The sequence below is a fragment of the Hyperoodon ampullatus genome (assembly GCF_949752795.1).
Source record: "Hyperoodon ampullatus genome assembly, chromosome: 4".
NCBI lineage: Eukaryota > Metazoa > Chordata > Mammalia > Artiodactyla > Ziphiidae > Hyperoodon > Hyperoodon ampullatus.
The window spans coordinates 130,788,756-130,807,359 of record NC_136917.1 but is presented as its reverse complement, the minus strand read 5'-3'; the positions used below and the strand labels follow the sequence as shown (position 1 = coordinate 130,807,359).

Here is an 18,604-nt window from a genome sequence, read left to right as displayed (position 1 = left end):
TAAATCTTCCTGGAGCCTCAGAACAAATCATGTTCCGTTTACACATGGTTTAAAAGCATACAAAATGTAACATGCACCAAACTCACAGTTCAAACTTTATACATTGAGGTTTTGTTTATGTAGGCAATAATGAGCAAGTAAGGAGTAAGAACTTTTTTTTTTTTTTGCGGTACGCGGGCCTCTCACTGTTGTGGCCTCTCCCGTTGAGGAGCACAGGCTCTGGATGCGCAGGCTCAGCGGCCATGGCTCACGGGCCCAGCCACGCATGTGGGATCTTCCTGGACCGGGGCATGAACCCGTGTCCCCTGCATCGGCAGGCGGACTCTCAACCACTGCGCCACCAAGGAAGCCCAGGAGTAAGAACTTTTGTCGTAATAATAATATTGTTAATAATAATAGCAGTTAATGGCACTATGCCACTTACTTTGTGCTAGGCACTGTTTTCAGCACTTTGTCTTTTAACTCACATATAATGATCACAATAATCATGCAAGCTAGGTACTATTAGCATCATCCCCATTTTACAGCTGAGGAAACTGAGGCACAGAGAGATTTTTGTAACTTATTCAAGGCAATTCAATTAATAAGTGGAAGAACTGAGACTCAACCCAGCCAGTCCAACTTTCGAGTCCAGCATCAGCATGCAGAACAGGATAACATTGGAAATGTTATCCCATGTTGTTTTTCTTGGACTTTCTCCTTTCCATTCATAACCTTTCCCTCACCTTCCCCACCTGCAGTTCAAGTTGGAAATGACTTTGGCTTTCCAAAAAGCTAAGCTTTTCTGGATACTTATAAAGTTTTGCAAAGAAAAATATTTTCTTGAAAATATAAAAAGGATTGCGAAATGGGGTGCGAAATCTCTTGATCCAAAGAAATGAGGATAGTTTCCTCATCAAATTAAAAGGTGGTTCTTCTCCTCAGGGTCATGGAAAAAGTAGGAAGTTTGAGGTGAGGGGCTGCTTGGGCTCCCCCTTAGCACTACTGGAAATAGAAGACCCCTAATATAAAACGGCTGTCCATGGTGTCCAGGTTGGTGCTCGAGTAGGAATGAAGGTGAGGAAATCCATGAAAAGAACTTTTGGTCTAAAACTCCTGCCAGTCCAGTGGGATTATGGCTAAAAATAGAAACTGAAATGTTAATTGTTCTTATAAATAAAAGCTTGTGGCCCAAGATCCATGCATATGAATCTGCAGTGTAGATTAGATGTCTATCCTAAACTCAGAAAAGGACAATACTATTAAAATTAGTGGTAATTAAGAATCCTAACATAATCCTTTCCCACAGCCTATATAACATTTCATTGCCCTTTTTAGAACATTTTAATCTACCACCATAATAATATAAAATTGAGAAATCAGATCAACTTAGTCTGGTATTGTATGGCTAGCACATACCTCGTTTTGTGCACAAAGAGACTTGACCCTGAGGTGCTTTGTAAGTAAATCTTGTAATTGAAGTAAACTACAAATAGAAATAACCAAATAATGTGAAAGCTTTCTCCTTTGCTGTTAAATGATAGTTTTATCTCCAAATCATAAAAATTGGCTGGATGAGTGTTGTTTTGGGGCCTATACTCTGTTCTGAAGTTGGCAGAGAAGAATATAAAATGCATAGACAGTGCAGACAGTGCAAACATGGCAAACAAAAATCTGTTACGTACTTCCAAATAATCAGTGGACATGTTACAGGTCTCAGTCACCTAAGTTTTTAGAAGTTAAACAGAAACGTCCTTAATAGGAGAGAAATGAGTAGGAAAAGAATTCTTTTATGAGAAGATTCCAGAAATACACCAATGATCAGACTGTTCTGAAAATAAACATGCAGTACTACTGAGGCCAGCGAGATTCCTCGTCAGCAGTCATCAACTCTGACGTGTTCCTTGTGAGGTTAAAACTGTCTGAAAGTGAGCTTCCCAACTATCCTATTCTCCTAACGTATCAGCACGATCTGGCATGCCGAAAGGGGTAGAGAGTCCTAGTTTATAAAACATTTAATAAATCAATTCTATCGTGCTCTCTATTGATTACCCTCTCAAATGTGAATATCACAGTAAATATTACACAGCCTGTTATTGATTCAAATGGAATTCAGGATCTTACTGTGGAGTCACCATAATAAACACCTCCCATAATCATATCAAAGTAGCAATAAGAAGTGTTTAACAGAGTGCTGGAAAAGAGAGAATTTACAGGGCATGGCTTTACTCTAGTACCTGAATACATTGACTGGAAGGACAAAATACAAAGTGCACAGACTCTGGACCCAGACACTCTGGGTTCCTATCTCAGCTGTGCTGCTTACTAGTTAGTGAGCCCAGGCATTCCCTGACACTCAGTACCTCCAAGGCCCCATCAGAGCAAATGGGGGTACTACTGGTACCCACCTCACAGGACTGCCTGAGAATTAAATGAATTACTATACGGTAAGTGTGTAGAATAGGGAAGAGAACATAACAAATGGTATGCAAGCATTAGTTATGATTATTGGTGATGAGAAACTGACAATGTGGTCTAGACTCTCCTTTATTAAAAACCGTATTATAAATAATCCTCCTTTATATATCTGAAAAAAGTGTATATATAGCTAATTGAGTTCTTAGTATGTAACAGACTCTGTTATAAGCAATGCAGATTTTTTTTTTTGCTTTTTGGGGCTTTTTTTTTGCAGTACAGGGGCCTCTCACTGTTGTGGCCTCTCCCGTTGCGGAGCACAAGCTCCAGATGCGCAGGCTCAGCGGCCATGGCTCACGGGCCCAGCCGCTCCGCGGCATGTGGGATCCTCCCGGACCGGGGCACGAACCTGTGTCCCCTGCATCGGCAGGCGGACTCTCAACCACTGCGCCACCAGGGAAGCCCGCAGTGCAGATATTTTAAGTCATTTAATATACAAGGGAGATTTCTAATGAAATATTATTTGAACTCTGGTAGAAATAAAAGATATTTCTCAAAATTTTTTATTTAAAAAATTACTTATTTTAGCACTTATAGAGATAATCAGCTCCTGAGAGATGTGTAAAAATTTCCATTAATCAAGGTTGGGATAAAAAACAACTTTTATAAAAAACAAGCAAACAAACAAAACTTTATGAAGCTCAGAGGTGATATGTAGCATACAATTTGAAATTCCTACTGTTCAAGACCAAAGCTAGCACAGTCTCCTTAACTACTAGAAAGGCTATTTTAAATGCAGGCCAGACAGGATCCAAGCTAATTTAGGGTCAACTTAAGCCACATATACTCCAAATCCAAAAGGCGTGCCTATTACCCCTCTCTCTTTTACATACAAGAATATCTCAATCTGTTCTTGTATCAGCATAATTAGCAACTTATGTCACCCTGGCTCTGAGATAAATACTAATTAAAGAACATTTTGTGCCAGTAAACACTTGCCTCTCAAATCAGTACTTTGAAATGTGTTATCACCTGGTTCTATAAAAAGCAAGTTTGGGCGGGGGCGGCTCCCAAGACACACTGGTGTAAATACTTGCCCCTGCCCTAGTGGGTGCTTCTTTTGCATACAAACCCCTTTGTAAATATAGCTCACAATTGTTGATATGAAGCACAGGGAAATGAGTTTCTGCGAAGAAAACAGAACTGTTTGCTTATCCCCACAGATCCGGCAATTCTGTGCACTCAGTGACAGCTGGCCATTCCAGAGTGGACAAAAACATTTCCCCCGGGGCATGTTCTCTTCACTGGCCTATGTTGAACAGAGGCCAAGTTCATTTATAGCTATTTCAAGGACAGACTTAAGATTATTTCAAGTGTTCTAACAATATTTACTTTTCTAAGGAGGCTCTGCATGATATCCCATCTTGGTTGGCTCAAATAATTATACCTACACATCTCTACAGGCTGGCAAACGTTCATAATTATAAAACACACACTCTTGCTATCCAGAAGCCTTAACAAAACAACTCAAAAACAATGTACATTTTCTTCATTTCCTTCGATATAAACTTCCTCAGAGCACTCTCGGGTTTCTTGATAGCAGAAGGAGGTTAAGTAAATGTTGAAAACAAACCATGAGACTTGCCAGGCTGGATTTTTGAATGCCCTCCAAATTCCAGCACGGCCACTTCTTTCTGATGTGCCCTTTTTAATACTAGGATATTAAAGCAGTTGGTAAACATTAACTCACAGATCCTCTTAAAAATCTTTCTGAGTGGTAGATGTCTGAGCTTACAAGCAGGAAAGTGTGTTGACAGGCCATCCCTTTGCAGATCATGGCTAATTCCTGAGCATCTCCCAGTCAGATGGGGCAGGTGCATTTCCACTTTTCACAGGGGACTGTCTCTGCCATGAAGTTACAGCTCATGTGCCCAGGACAGGGCCTGCTGCATCGTCGATACTCAGTGTACCTTTGTTGAATGAATGAAACTCTGCACATTATTAAAGCGATTTTTTCTCCTGTTACTTTGGTGTCATTTAAAGTCTAAATCAAGAACAGAAGGGTCCAAATTAACCAGGAAAAATCTATTTTTTAAATTCTTAAGGTGAAGTACTTACATTTGTGGAATAAGAATTTGAATCTTATTTCTTTAAAATCAGTTGAACAATTTCCTCCACTGTCAGCTTTAATGAGATATAATTGACAAATAAAATTGTAAGATATTTAAAGTGTACAGTATAATTTTATATACATATACATTGTGAAAGGATTCCCCCATCTAGTTAATTAACACATCCATCACCTCACATATTTACCTTTTGTATGTGTGTGTGTGTGTGAGAGAGAGAGAAGCATTTAAGTTCTACTCTTTTAGCAAATTTCAATTATATAATACAGTATTATCAATGATGCGCTCCATAGTATAGATTAGATTCTCAGACCTTATTCATTTCATAACTGAAAGTTTGTGCCCTTTACAAACCTCTCCCTATTTTCACCACCTCCAGCCCCTGACAACCACTTTTCCACTCTATTTATGTAAGTTGACTTTTTTTTAAAATTCCACATATAAGTGATACCATGCAGTATTTTATCTTTCTCTGTCTGGCTTATTTCACTCAGCATAATGTCCTCCAGTTTCATCCAAGTTGTTGCAAATGACAGGATTTCCTTTTTTAAGGCTGAATAATATGCCATTATATATATACCCCACATCTTCTTTATCCACTCATCCATTGACAGACACTTAGGCTGTTTCTATGTCTTGACTATTGTGAATATTGCTGCTATGGACATGGGAATACAGATATCTGAGTTGAACAATTTCTAACCAGTGTCTTCTTTATCCCCTGAATGTTCCCTTATTACAATTTCCTCAACACTTTCTCAGAAATAATAAACACTGGATGTAAAGCTAAGAGTTCAAAATGTGTTCCATAAAACTAGCGTGAAGCATTTTTGAATCCTTCAACCTTGTAAATTACCATGAAACAAATTAATTAAAAGAACCAAACTGGTCATCACAATCTTAAAATTCTTCCTTGCATTAGTGTGGCATTTCTTCTGAGCCCCCTAGGTTTCAGTGCTAGCAACAATTTCTTGCTATACTATTTTCAGCTTTATGGCAAAAGGGATAAGAAAGAATGTGTGGGATTTTGTGGAGAAGGTGTATTTCATACCTCCATTTTTAAAAATCATTTCTTCATATTAAGGACTTAATGTTCTCTATAAAGGGCCAAATAGTAAATACTTCAGACTGTTGTGGGTCATACAGTCTTTCTCACAGCTCTGCCACTGTAGCAACAAAGCAGCCACACAGACAATATTGAACAAATAGGCATGGCTGTGTTCTAATAAAACTTTATTTACAAAGGTAGGCCACAGGTTAGATCTAGACCTCTCAGCAGTAGTTTGCCAACACTTTTTTATATCATGCTTCTTGAACTTGGTGATACTAAAAGAATATCGTTCATCAGGAAAACTGAGTTAAAAAATCTTTACTGGATGTTCTGCATTTTATTAGACTAATGAGAGAATGTTCATCCATACAATGCGAGTCTAGAGATTGTATCCTAATGCTCTATAAGTAATGTGCATCATAGCTTCTCCTTTCTGGAAATATATTTTAAAAATTCTAGGGCTTCCCTGGTGGCGCAGTGGTTGAGAGTCTGCCTGCCGATGCAAGGGACACGGGTTCGTGCCCCGGTCCGGGAAGATCCCACATGCTGTGGAGCAGCTGGGCCCGTGAGCCATGGCTACTGAGCCTGCACGTCCGGAGCCTGTGCGCCGCAACGGGAGAGGCCACAACAGTGAGAGGCCCGTGTACCACAAAAAAAAAAAAAAAAAAAAAAATTTATAAGCTACACGGATTTCTTTTAAAAAGGCAGAAGGTAAGCACATAGTAAAAACACTTCCAATCCCCCCCAAATCCTCATTCAAATGGGAAAATCTCAGGTGATTTGGTCCTTGGCAGTCACCCTAGGTCCCGATGACAGTCGGCAATGCTCAGCTTCCCTCTCCCTTCCAACCCTGCCCCTTCATCCCCACCAACTCCACAACCCTGGCTCCTAAGACCTTGCTCTAAGGGAGGAATGCAAGGATGGATCATGGGCCAAAGCTGGCCTCCCATGTGCGCGTTGCCCGGGAAGCTTCTGAGCAGGTGCGTCAAGAAAAGAAATAGCTGCCTGCGCATCTTCTGCTCATCCCGACTTTCTGTATGTAGTTGAAACCACCTCTTGAAAATACTATGTAATTGGTTTCTTCTTTGCCCATGAAACATTTGCTTTGCCTGAAGGATCTGATGGTTTTCCACACTTGCGAACACTTAACATGGTTTTGAGATTTTGGTTATTGTTGTTTTCAACACCAAAACATACCTAAGCGATTCCACCAAAGACAGGCAAGAATAAAGTTCTTGTCATTAGCCCTGATAAATATTACCCATAACTACAGTTTCTAACAATTACCCTTCTAGTCCATTTATCAACTACAATTTAATATTGTTAAAATTTCCACAAAACTTAATGTTGGTAGGACTTCACCTCTTAGTGTTACGGCAAATATTCTCAAATCATTAACATACCTTTTTTTAGTATATGAGGCAATGGTGAGATACCCCATGCCCAATAACTTAAAGATAGAGAAAGTAATATAGTCATTTTAGACTTAAATTAGCAAAACACTAACAAAATCACACTCTGTGTGACCGTCCATCTATGACAATTAACTAAGAACTTTTCTGTAAGCCTGTGTCTCCCTATCCAGGACTCTTGTCAGAATGGGGATAACTCAGGGAGCCAGGCTAAGTAAGATAAGACTGCATTTTAGTACTCAGCAAATTAATCAACTGCACTGTACTTATTTGAGTGAAGGCTATCCAGTTTACTGAGTGTTTACCAATTTGTAAACATTTCTTTATGTTCATTTGTTTGCAGTAGGGTGGATGACCTTTCTCCCCACCAAATTCTAACACCAACAGTGGCAGGGATAAGTGGAAAGCCTGCCCGTGCCCTCAGAGAGCAGGGCTGCCCTCAGATACACATTCAAGGTGGCATTTGCTTTTTTGGATGCATTGAGGTCCAGGGTCTGGCTCTCAACATTACAGGCTGATCTTTTGTCACACAGATTGTGTGAATATTGGGAATTCACAATAACCACACTCAGAGAGACTGCTGGATTAACTCAATAAGAGTGCTGAAATGTTTGGAGTGGCAGGTCAGTACTCTTTCCTGGAAGACAAACTACTTGGGAAGTCACATTTTCATAACGTTTGGTGAACCAAAACCAGAACAAAGGGAATTCATTATTGAGCAGGAGTGTTTCGTAGTGTTGGGGTATCATAATTTACACCTCTATAAATGTTCATATCTGTTGCAAATGTAGACCCCTTCCAGGCTGGACATGTACTACTCACCTAAATCGTGCTTGAATGGGTACAGTTTATATTTTCAATCTGTGGGTTAGTGGTTCCCAAGCTTGAATGAGCAGCAGAATGTCTTACTGAGCTTTGAAGAGTTAAATTCTTTAATCTCCCATGTCCTTTCTACCCCAAGATCAAATGAATTATAACGGGGGTGACCCAGAATTCTTGTTTAGGGGATTCTGATACAGATAGCCTTAACATTTGGTAACCCAGGTTCTCTGATTCAGACAGACTTGAATCAAAATTCTGGATCTGTCACTTAGAAAAAGCAACTTGGGGGAGTGAAATAATCTCTCAGAGCCTCTTGTTTCTTCATCTGTAAAATGGGTATGATAATGCCTGCCTAACCAGGATGTTGGAAGAATTAAATGAGAATTTTAAGCCCAAGGCTGTCTAAACATTCAGGAAGCTAGAGAGCTGTTTGCTGTCTTCCCCAAATGGGGTTTGACACAATTGGCTAGGTTGCTGCTTATTAAATTACATTCCTGTTGTAGCCCCGGATCCCTGAGCCCTGAGAAATTTCCTACTCATTCTGACTGGAGTCTAAGTTATACAGATACATGATTGCAGACAAATTCTTGGGTTGGTTCTCAGAAGTGGTTGTGTGGGCTTTACTAGTTTAATATCCCAAAGGCAGTCTTCTTTCCCCTATTCCCAAGTTCTTGGGCGTAGGTGTCTCCTAAATGCTCCCAAAACATAGATGAAAAACATCTTTTTGTCTATTTTTATCCCAAAACACTCAAAGCTCTATCAGTGGGTTGAGTATTTCAAAAGAAAACAAGTTTCATCAGAGTCATATTTTGAGAAAATGTTAATGTGCAACTTGTGATGATTGTTAGAAACATTAGTTTCAAATAACGGGCAAAAGGTATATATGACCATTTTGTATTGTTCTTTTGATGCATGTACAGAACAGAAGTTGGCGGGAGAAAACAGGATAAATGATGTCAGAAAGAAACATACAGGGCAATGCCCTTCCTCATGCCAAATAACTCCCACTAATAGCCTAAAAGTGGAAGAGCAACTCGCTTAAGTACCCTCATTTACTAAAGGAGAGTCCCTTCAATCGTGAAGGGACTCTAATTCACTGAATGACAACATGGGTACAACCCATGCTTCCTCAGGTTTCACAAGCCTAGGGGTTGGAAATGCTATGACCCTAAAAGAAAGAAACTCCACCTCAGCGGATGTTCCCATCCACTCCCATGGGACTTCCACGTGCATCAGGGTATCATTAGGGCATTTCTGGGAGAGCCCCTGAATCCTCACATGGCCAAGGACAAGGCCTGGCAGTGGCCGTGTGGCCTGGGCCCTCCCACAGTCCCCTCTTGCCTTACGCCCCTTTGGCCTTGTCTGCTGCTGCTGGACGTTGGGTCCACTGCATGCTCCCACCAGCCTCTGGCCGTTTGTGCCACAGGTTTTGGCTGCTACTGAAATTGGGAAGTCATCTTGATGGCAGACAAGGCTGAGAAGGCTGGCGTCCTTCAGGGACTAAATCCAATCTGTGTTCCATGTGAAAACAAAAGAATCTCTCCTCCAGCTTTGGTGTTAAACTTCAGAACATGAGTGGAAAACATTGCTCTAAATGCCCTTCCAGAGGGTTTGGTGGAAACAATCCTTTCAGTATCTATCACAGCACCATTCTCCCATTCCCCACCTCCTCAGGACCCAGGCTTCAAGCCATGGTACCAGAGACAAGTGCTGCCCTCTTCTCAGTAGCTACACAGCATTGTAAATCAACTCTAATACAAAATAAAAATTTAAATTTAAAAAAAGGATAAAATAATGTTTTGCAGTGATTTCGGAGGGGATGGAATTAGTCAGGACTGTGAACCTTACATGGTATAATTGTGTTTCACATCCTGAAGGCAACAGGATTGGCAGTTATAAATGTGGGAATGGTGATGCTTCTATCATTTTTAGCTCTTAGGGCAGCCTGATGGATGAAAGGGTACCGGAGGTCTTGGGCCAAAATTGGCAGAAAATCAGAAAATATTTTACTACTTACCTTCCCATTAGGGTATGTACTATATGTTGTTATCAATATTTGATATAGCTACATGCAAAAAGATTCCATTATTTGTATTTATGACATAGATGATGATTTATTGCTTTCATCTACATACTGTCATTTGATCCATGCAAGACAAGTAGCACTTTTTTCATTTGTTGGATGAGGAAGTTAAAGCCCAGCGTAGTCTGTGTTAGAAGATGATGCTGCAGCAGGGACACAGAAGTCACGAATTCCTGATCCTCAAGATGTGCCTGTCACCTGGGAACCACCCGGAGCTTGAGAGAGAACAGAGGGACCTCCACATCCCCTCTTTGCAAGAAGTCTCTTCCCTGCTCCCCTCCCCAAGACACACACTTTATAGTAACGCAGCCCCAGAGAGTAAACATTTGAAAGAAATTCTCATTCATATCACCGGAAATATAAACAAAATCAGATTAGTTTACTTTTCTGAACCCATATATGCGAGTACTCTTAAATCATACAAATACAAATATCTCATATTGAATAGTCTTATTAAAATTCAGTTACTATATACATCAATCTTTTTTTCCCCACACCTCTTTATCTACCTCTCCAGGGCTATTCCACGTCTGCTAAATAGGTACAATCCCACAGGAAAGTGACACCATGGAAAGGGCAGAGTCTTTTCCCAATACCCTTGGGACAGCTGCCAATAAGAGCTGCAGCTTAGAGAAGACCCCAGAGCAAATAGATACAGTGACAGACTGGCTGACTGTGACCCAAGAGGTTTGCTTTTACCTTAACAAGTTCTCAAGGAATTCTAGAGGTCAAATCTCTGCATGTCTATGTGACCCAACATCATGACGTTAACAAAATAAGTGTAAATTTAAACAAAAAATCATCCACGCCATTTGGCCTCCTATCTCCATCCCACTAACAAGTCCCACTTAACTTGTACAAAGACACAATTATTATTCATGAAACATTGTTTTTGTCTAAATTCTTTAAGGTGACTAAAGCAAAGCTCATAACGTATGTCAAACCCATTTCTGTGAACTGCTATACAGAGTTTATTCTTTTTTATTGACTCAAATTCTTTAGAAAGTAAAATGAAATACAAACCAATGCTCTCATAAGTACACAGACCCATGAGATCATGCTTCCACTCCTTGCTGTGGCTAGATGGGGGAAGGGAGATAAGAGGACAGAAAAAAGAGCAGGCAAGAGAGAACAAGGAAACAGTGAGCAAGAGTAAAGTCGCTGATAAGAGTGCAAACGTGAGGTCACATCCTGCCCTTCATGTAAGCTTCAAATTTTTCATTAAGTTATCTAATAATTAGTTAGTCCCTCCCTAAATTCTAAGATAATCGTCTATATTATATAATGAGAAAAGTCTACCGAAGTGAAATTATTCTTTGGGTAGAAGAGCTTAGGGAGGACCCCATGCTTCGAAGGGCCTGCACTTGGTTTAATGCTCTACTGTTTTGATATTTCCATTCTTAAGAATTTGTGAACGAGGGGCCTTGTATTTTCATTTTACACTGGGTCCCACAAATTGTATAGCCACTCCTGGACATCAAGTCAAGCTACAGCCTTGCTACCTCCATTTAAAAAAAAAGTGTATGTGTGTGCAATCCTTGAAAAGAAATAGTGTTAGAGTATTTTCCAAAAGGAAGTATTCTTATATTTAGAACCTATAATCTTCTGAATTTACCAGCTTCTATGTTTGATGTACTGTATTTTATATTATTTTTAATCAAAATTTTCTCTTCACCCAGTTTTAGAGCGTGAAGAGAAAATGCATGGGAAAAAAACATGTGAATGAAAACTATTTTTCATTATGAATAACTGTGAAGATTACAAGAATGGCAGTTATAAATACGCAAACACAGGTGCAGCTAGCATTTACACTTTTGGGGGCAGTCTGGGGAGGAATGGGTACTGAGAGGTCCTGGGTTGAAGGGAGCCTGGCATCGAAAAATAACTTAAGGAAATTCCCTACATTTATCAAATCGATTAAGGTTTGAAGTCATTTCAACGTCTTTCCCCAAACCAACTTTCTCACTCCCAATTCCCATATTTATTTCTAGATCTTTCATAATTGGAGATTGTGTGTGTTATGTCAGCTACTCACTGTGAGAATTGTTCCTTGTGCAAGCTTCTTCATCCTCTTGCTTGGTTGGTGCTAGTTGGGAGATGCAAGCAGCTATGTAGTCAAGATGTTGCCATCTTCTCAGAGACTAATTTTATTATTCCAAGCATTTTTTTGGCTCCAAATGTTATGGGTTGATCATCCTAAAAATGATATGTTGGAGTCATAATGCCCAGAACATTAGGATGTGGCCTTATTGGGAGACAGGTAATCAAGTTAAAATGAAGTCATTAGGATGGGTCCTAATCCAATTACTGGTGTCTTTATAAAAAGGGGAAACTTGTACACAAAGACAGACATGCATAGAGGGACAAATGCTGTGAAAAGACACAGGGAGAAGACCATCTACAACCCCAAGAGAGGCCTAGAGCAGATCTGTCCCTCAGAGCCCTCCAGAAAGAAGCAACCCTGCCAACACCTTGATTTTGGACCTCCTCCAGAACTGTGAGACAATACAGCTCTGTTCTTTAAGCCACCTAGTTTTGGCACTTTGAACAGCAGCCCTGAAAAAATAAACATCAAGTATCTCAAATCTTAAAAGGCATACTTTGTGGTATCCTAGGATGCTGGTTCTCAGTTCTGGCATCTCAGCATACTGATGTGTGATGGTGGTTTGTTACGTTTATTATATATTGTTATTCTAATTAATAATAGTTGAAGTGATAAAATATTTTTTAAAATTTTCTTCTCTTATGTATAAGAATTGGTTAAAATTCTCCCTGTAATAAAATCCAGGAGGACTCTTACCCATTTAAATTCTGATATGCTTCCTGGAATGCCATAGAAATAGATGGAAATATAATGAACATGCTTGCAATTGCAAACCACCTTGGGTATGCTCAGTGAAGTGTTTAGCACATGTGACTGTCATCTGCCCTGCAAATATAGAGAAAAAGAAAATGCTACTGCTCTCCATAAGACCAACTTTCAAACTCTTAGTCACAATCTACCCATTTCGAAAAAAAGTTGCCTCACCTGGGATTCCATTTCCTGAATGACTAATGCATTGTTTTTAGGACATTATTTCTCTCTCTTACATTATCATTATGGAATTTGCACCAACACAAAGTGTATCTACATGATGTTACTAGGCTATGGTAATCAGAAAGGGAGAAATTTATCCTAACCAATACCGCATAACTATGTTGGACGCATTTTACTAAATTAACAAACTTGTTCAGAAGAAAAAACTCATAGATACCAGCCATAATTGTTGGTAAAATTCAATAAATTTTCATCAAAACAACTTAAACATAACTTTATATTTTCTGGGTCAATGCTGAGTCATTGATTATTATTTTATGTGTGTTTTCCAGTCAGTTTAGACTGATCATAGCTAGATATTTAGGAGCTTATGTGAATTTTTTAAAGTACTTACCAGTGGGATTAATTTAAATGTCAAAAAAAATAAAGTAAGTAAAATCATTGTAATGAGGATCCCCCTCCAAACGACAATCGCTAATGGAATTTCATTATTCTCCTCTAGTGTAGAAGATACTCCTGAGGGTTACTTTAAAGAGTCATTTCTCAACTTTTTTGACTTAAGAATCACATTCATGGCAACATCTAATGTTCTGAACCCTCTTAGCATTTTTTAGTCTTTTCATCATTTTTGCAGGGTATTGAATAAGAAATGGTATTAAGAAAAATCTTTTACTTAATATATATGATTAAAAGATATAAGATCTTTTACTTTAGATGTAGACAGAAGTATAACTGAAAAAATAAATTTCACTTTACTGTAATTTTTAGTAATAGCCATATTCTATGAAAGCAAATTGCTATCAACAAAACAAAGATCACCTACTGAATAGGAGAAGATATTTGCAAACAATATATCTGATAAGTGGCTAATATCCAAAATATACAAAGAACTCATACAACTGAACGTCAAAAAACAAAAACAACTCTATTAGAAAATGGCAGAGAATCTGAATAGACATTTTTCCAAAGAAGACATACAGGTAGCCAACAGGCACATGGAAAGATACTCAACATCACTAATAACCAGGGAAATGCAAATCAAAGCCACAATAAGATATCACCTCATACCTGTCAGAATGGCTAGCATCAAAAAGACAACAAATAACAAGTGTTGAAGTGGATGTGAAGAAAAGGGAACTGAACCCTCATGTACTGTTGGTGGGAATGTAAATTGGTGCAGCCACTATACAAAACAGTATGGAAATTCCTAAAAAAATTAAAAATAGAATTACCATATGATCCAACATTTCCACTCCTGGGTATTTATATGAAAAAAACAAAAACACTAATTAGAAAGGATATATGCACCCCTATGTTCACTGCAGCATTATTTACAATAGCCAAGATATGGAAGCAACCAAAGTGCACACCAATAGACAAATGGATAAAGAAGATGTTGTATATATGTACACTGGAATATTATTCATCCATAAAAAGAATGAAATATTGCCATTTGCAACAACATGGATGGACCTAGAGGGAATTATGCTGAATGAAATAAGTCAGAGAAAGACAAACACTGTAGGCTTTCACTTATGTGAAATCTACAAAACAAAACAAATGAACATACATAAAACAGAAATAGAATTTTAAATACAGAGTATAAACAGGTGGTTGCCAGAGGAGAGGGGGTTAGGGGGAGGAAAGCAATAGCTAAGGGAGACTGAGGATTATTTTCCAGTTGCAAAGTAAATGAATCATGGGGATGAAATATACAGTATGGGGAATATAGTCAACAACAAAGTAATGTTTTTGTATGGTAAAATTCGTAACTAGAATTATTGTGGTGATCACTCTGAAATCTACAGAAAAAAATCACTACGTTGTGTAACAGGAATTAACATAGTGTTGTAGGGTCAATTATACTCCAAAACCGAAAAACAAATAAACTCATAGGAAAAGAGATCGGATATGTGATTACTAGAGGCAGGGCAGTTGGGACTGAAGGAAGGCAGTCAAAGGTACCACAAACTTCCAGTTGTAAGTAAATCCTAGGGTGTAATGTACAACGTGATAAATATAGTGGCCACTGATGTATGTTATGTTTGAAAGTTGTTAGGAGAGTAAATTCCAGGAGCTCTCATCACACACAATTTTTTTTTCTATTTCTTCAATTTTGTATCTACATGAGATGATCGATGTCCACTAAACTTATTGTGATGATCATTTCATGATTTATGTAAGTCAAATTATGCTGTAAACCTGAAACTTACACAGTGCTGTATGTCAATTATATCTCCATAAAACTGGAAGAAAAAGAGCGAATTGCAAATTTTCACACTGACCATGTGAAGGCACACAATTTAATTTACTTGAAATAAATTATTTCATAAAAAATACATTTCAGACAACCTTTCAAATGACAGATGATGTTGGTTTAGTGACAATACATACAAAAATGTAGGTTGAAATTTAACATGGTTTAGCAATCAAAAATAGACAAAATTTGCTTTCATAGCTGTTACAAAATCAACTGAGAATTTTTTTTTAATTTTGGAAGTTTATGTTTATGCTTTGTATTTAAAATACCATATCAGAGAGAAGGTTTTAAAGTGCTATGGCGAGCATTTCTTTACATATAGCCCATTTTGATGTGGCTAGTCTTTATTCCCAATAAATGAAAATCTAAACTGGATATAACAATAATATATTTTGCTTTAAAAATGTCTTTTGGGGTTTCCCTGGTGGCGCAGTGGTTGAGAGTCCGCCTGCTGATGCAGGGGACGCGGGTTTGTGCCCCGGTCTGGGAAGATCCCACATGCTGCGGAGCAGCTGGGCCCGTGAGCCATGGCCGCTAAGCCTGTGCTCCGCAACGGGAGAGGCCACAACAGTGAGAGGCCCACATGCCGCAAAAAAAAAAAAAAAAAAAAAAAAGTCTTTTGGAAGTTGTAGAGCCATCTTCATATTCTACAAAAGGTTTATTCTAACTTACAGATAAGGCAAAGATCACTGATGCAAATGTATAGAATTGGTATTACCTTTATGTCTGTCCTTAACTTTTATGTTCCAAGATCAAAGTTCTTGAACTTTTTGTCTTTCAGCAATGGTCAGTTGTAAGTCTAAACTAACCAATTAGTGTCAATGAATAAAGGGCACTGAAAGCTGTACAACTGTAAACGGAAGCAGAGGGATTTAGCTGAGTCCTGGTTATACACATCAGAGTTCTCCTGATACCTTATCCCAGCTGTTTAAGAGACTCCTGGAGGTTCTCCTGCTGTCATGTTGTAAAGGGAAAAAATATTAAAATATTATTTAAGATTGGATTAAGACGGCTGTCTGGGTGTAGACGCATCTATTCCCTTCCCTCCTCAAATACCTTGGAATGAAGAAAAAAAAACTATATATTTAAAAGGAAAACTCATTAACTGAACTGTTCGAAAATAATCTTCCTAGCATCCTAGGTAATCTTAAGAAGTTTCTGAAATAGATAAATCAAACAGGATTGGAATGACAGAGACACAAGACTGGAGGGCATCATAGCCCAATACACTGCAAGGGTTGATTGGCCAGTGGCTTTGGGAATGCTCAAAATTGAAAATCCAGTCAATAAAGAGAGCAGGAGGGTTCCCAGGGGTGATGGAAAGGATCATCATCTGTGTTAGTCTTTGTAGGAGCAGTAGAATTTTCCCCTGGGCTAAAACAATGAGAATGAGCAGAGGACACAGGAGAGTTGGTGCTCTAGGTAGCCAGTGATCCCAGGAAGAACTGAAGCCGCAACACCCAGAGGAAGGGTCCTCAGAATATCCCAGCAAGACATGCTATGCCGGCCATAATCACCACCAGAGTCAGTGTTATAAGCAGCGGGCGTTCACCAGTAGATGAACCAGCTCTCAGGTTCCCACATGAAACAGGAGGCCGAATTATATCATCCTTAAAGCAGGAGGTAATGCAAGGTAGTGTCTAACGTTGGTAAGCCAAGAAACAAAGCCAAAAGCCTATTACTTAAAGTTATGGTGGAAAGTACCAGAAAAACTAAGAACCCAAACATTGAAAGGGGACATGACAGTGTTTCTGGACTGGGAGTGGTGAGGCAAGAGGCTGTTTTTCATTCTGTAAAGTTTAATCTTTGTTTCTGTTTTTCTTCTTGTTTTACAATATACATTACTGTAAACTAATGAATTATTAACAATGTAATTCTAAGAATATTCATTTACTTTGATTGGTGTGACATTTTAAAACCAACCATCATGCACGTATAGAATGAAAGAAATTCAATAAAGATATTTCCATTAAAATAGCAGCAGAACTTCTAAATACCTTGGAGAGGATATTATAAAAAAATAAGCAGGCTCGGTGCCACGGGCCTGGGGAAGACGCTGTTGGTGAAACGCTTGCAGACGACCCTTCTGCGCTGGGTAGCGGGGAGGGGAATCCGGGGGGCGCTGGCGGTGAGCAGGGCGGGGGGTGCCCGGGGCGGGGTCCGCCAGTGCTCCCTCCCTGGCCCCGCTCGGAGACTTTTTTTTTTTTTTAGCACTTTCATTGGAGTATAATTGCTTTACAATGGTGTGTTAGTTTCTGCTGTATAACAAAGTGAATCAGCTGTAGGTATACATACATCCCCATATCTCCTCCCTCTTGCGTCTCCCTCCCACCCTCCCTATTCCACCCCTCTAGGTAGTCACAAAGCACCGAGCTGATCTCGCTGTGCTATGCGGCTGCTTCCCACTAGCTATCTATTTTACATTTGGTAGTGTATGTATGTCCATGCCACTCTCTCACTTCGTCCCAGCTTACCCTTCCCCCTCCCCGTGTCCTCAAGTCCATTCTCTATGTCTGAGTCTTTATTCCTGCCCTGCCACTAGGTTCTTCAGAACTTTTTCTTTTATTTTTAGATTCCATATATATGTGTTAGCATACGGTATTTGTTTTTCTCTTTCTGACTTACTTCACTCTGTGTGACAGACTCTAGGTCCATCCACCTCACTACGGAGACCTTGACTGCCTTACACAGCTGAACTCCCAGGATGGGGAGGGCAACCTGGGCGATCCTCCGCCGACGTGGCCCACAGTGGGTACCAACCTAATGGACATGGTGGCTCAGAGAAAGATCACCATCCGGGAGCTGGGGGGTGGTGCATGGGCCGCATCTGGTCCAGTTACTATGGAAACTGTCATTCTCTCCTGTTCATGGTGGACGCCTCTAACCCCACCCAGCTCTCTGCATCCTGTGTGCGGCTCCTGGGTCTCCTTTCGGCAGAACAACTTGAAGAAGCATCGGTTCTGATTCTCTTCCATAAAATTGACCTGCCCTGTTACATGACCATAGAAGAGATGAAGTCATTAATCAGGCTCCCGGACCTCATTGCTTGCTCCAAGAGGAATATCACCACGTAGAAATCAGTGCCCGGAAAGGCACTGGCTTGTCAGAAGTGCTGCTCTGGCTCCAGGACATCCACAGAACAAATGGTTGACTGCAGGGCGGAGAAGCATGGCTGGCCTGCTCTGTGGCAAGAAGGCAGAAGCAGCACTGCTTGGCCTCTGGCCATCTGTTGCCTTTATAAGGGCAGAGTAAGCCCTAGAAGATCGGGTTCCATGCTGAGTTGCAGTGATGGGTAAACTGAGGCACCCAGGTTATAGAAACTCCTGACATCTGCCCTCTGGCTCCAGCGCTGGGAGAGGAGGACAGGCCTGCCGGGTGGCTTGTGTCCTACACCGTCCTGGGATGGTTCTAGGGGA

General features: G+C 39.8%; 1 pseudogene across 1 annotated transcript; it reads left to right on the top strand.

The window, feature by feature from the left end:
• Positions 1–6,494: 6,494 nt before the first annotated feature.
• On the top strand, positions 6,495–18,339 carry LOC307051294 (ADP-ribosylation factor-like protein 16; annotated as a pseudogene). The gene is made up of 4 exons: positions 6,495–6,554; positions 10,802–10,824; positions 17,217–17,283; positions 17,880–18,339. The product of its transcript is annotated as an ADP-ribosylation factor-like protein 16 (transcript).
• The last annotated feature ends 265 nt before the right edge of the window (positions 18,340–18,604 follow it).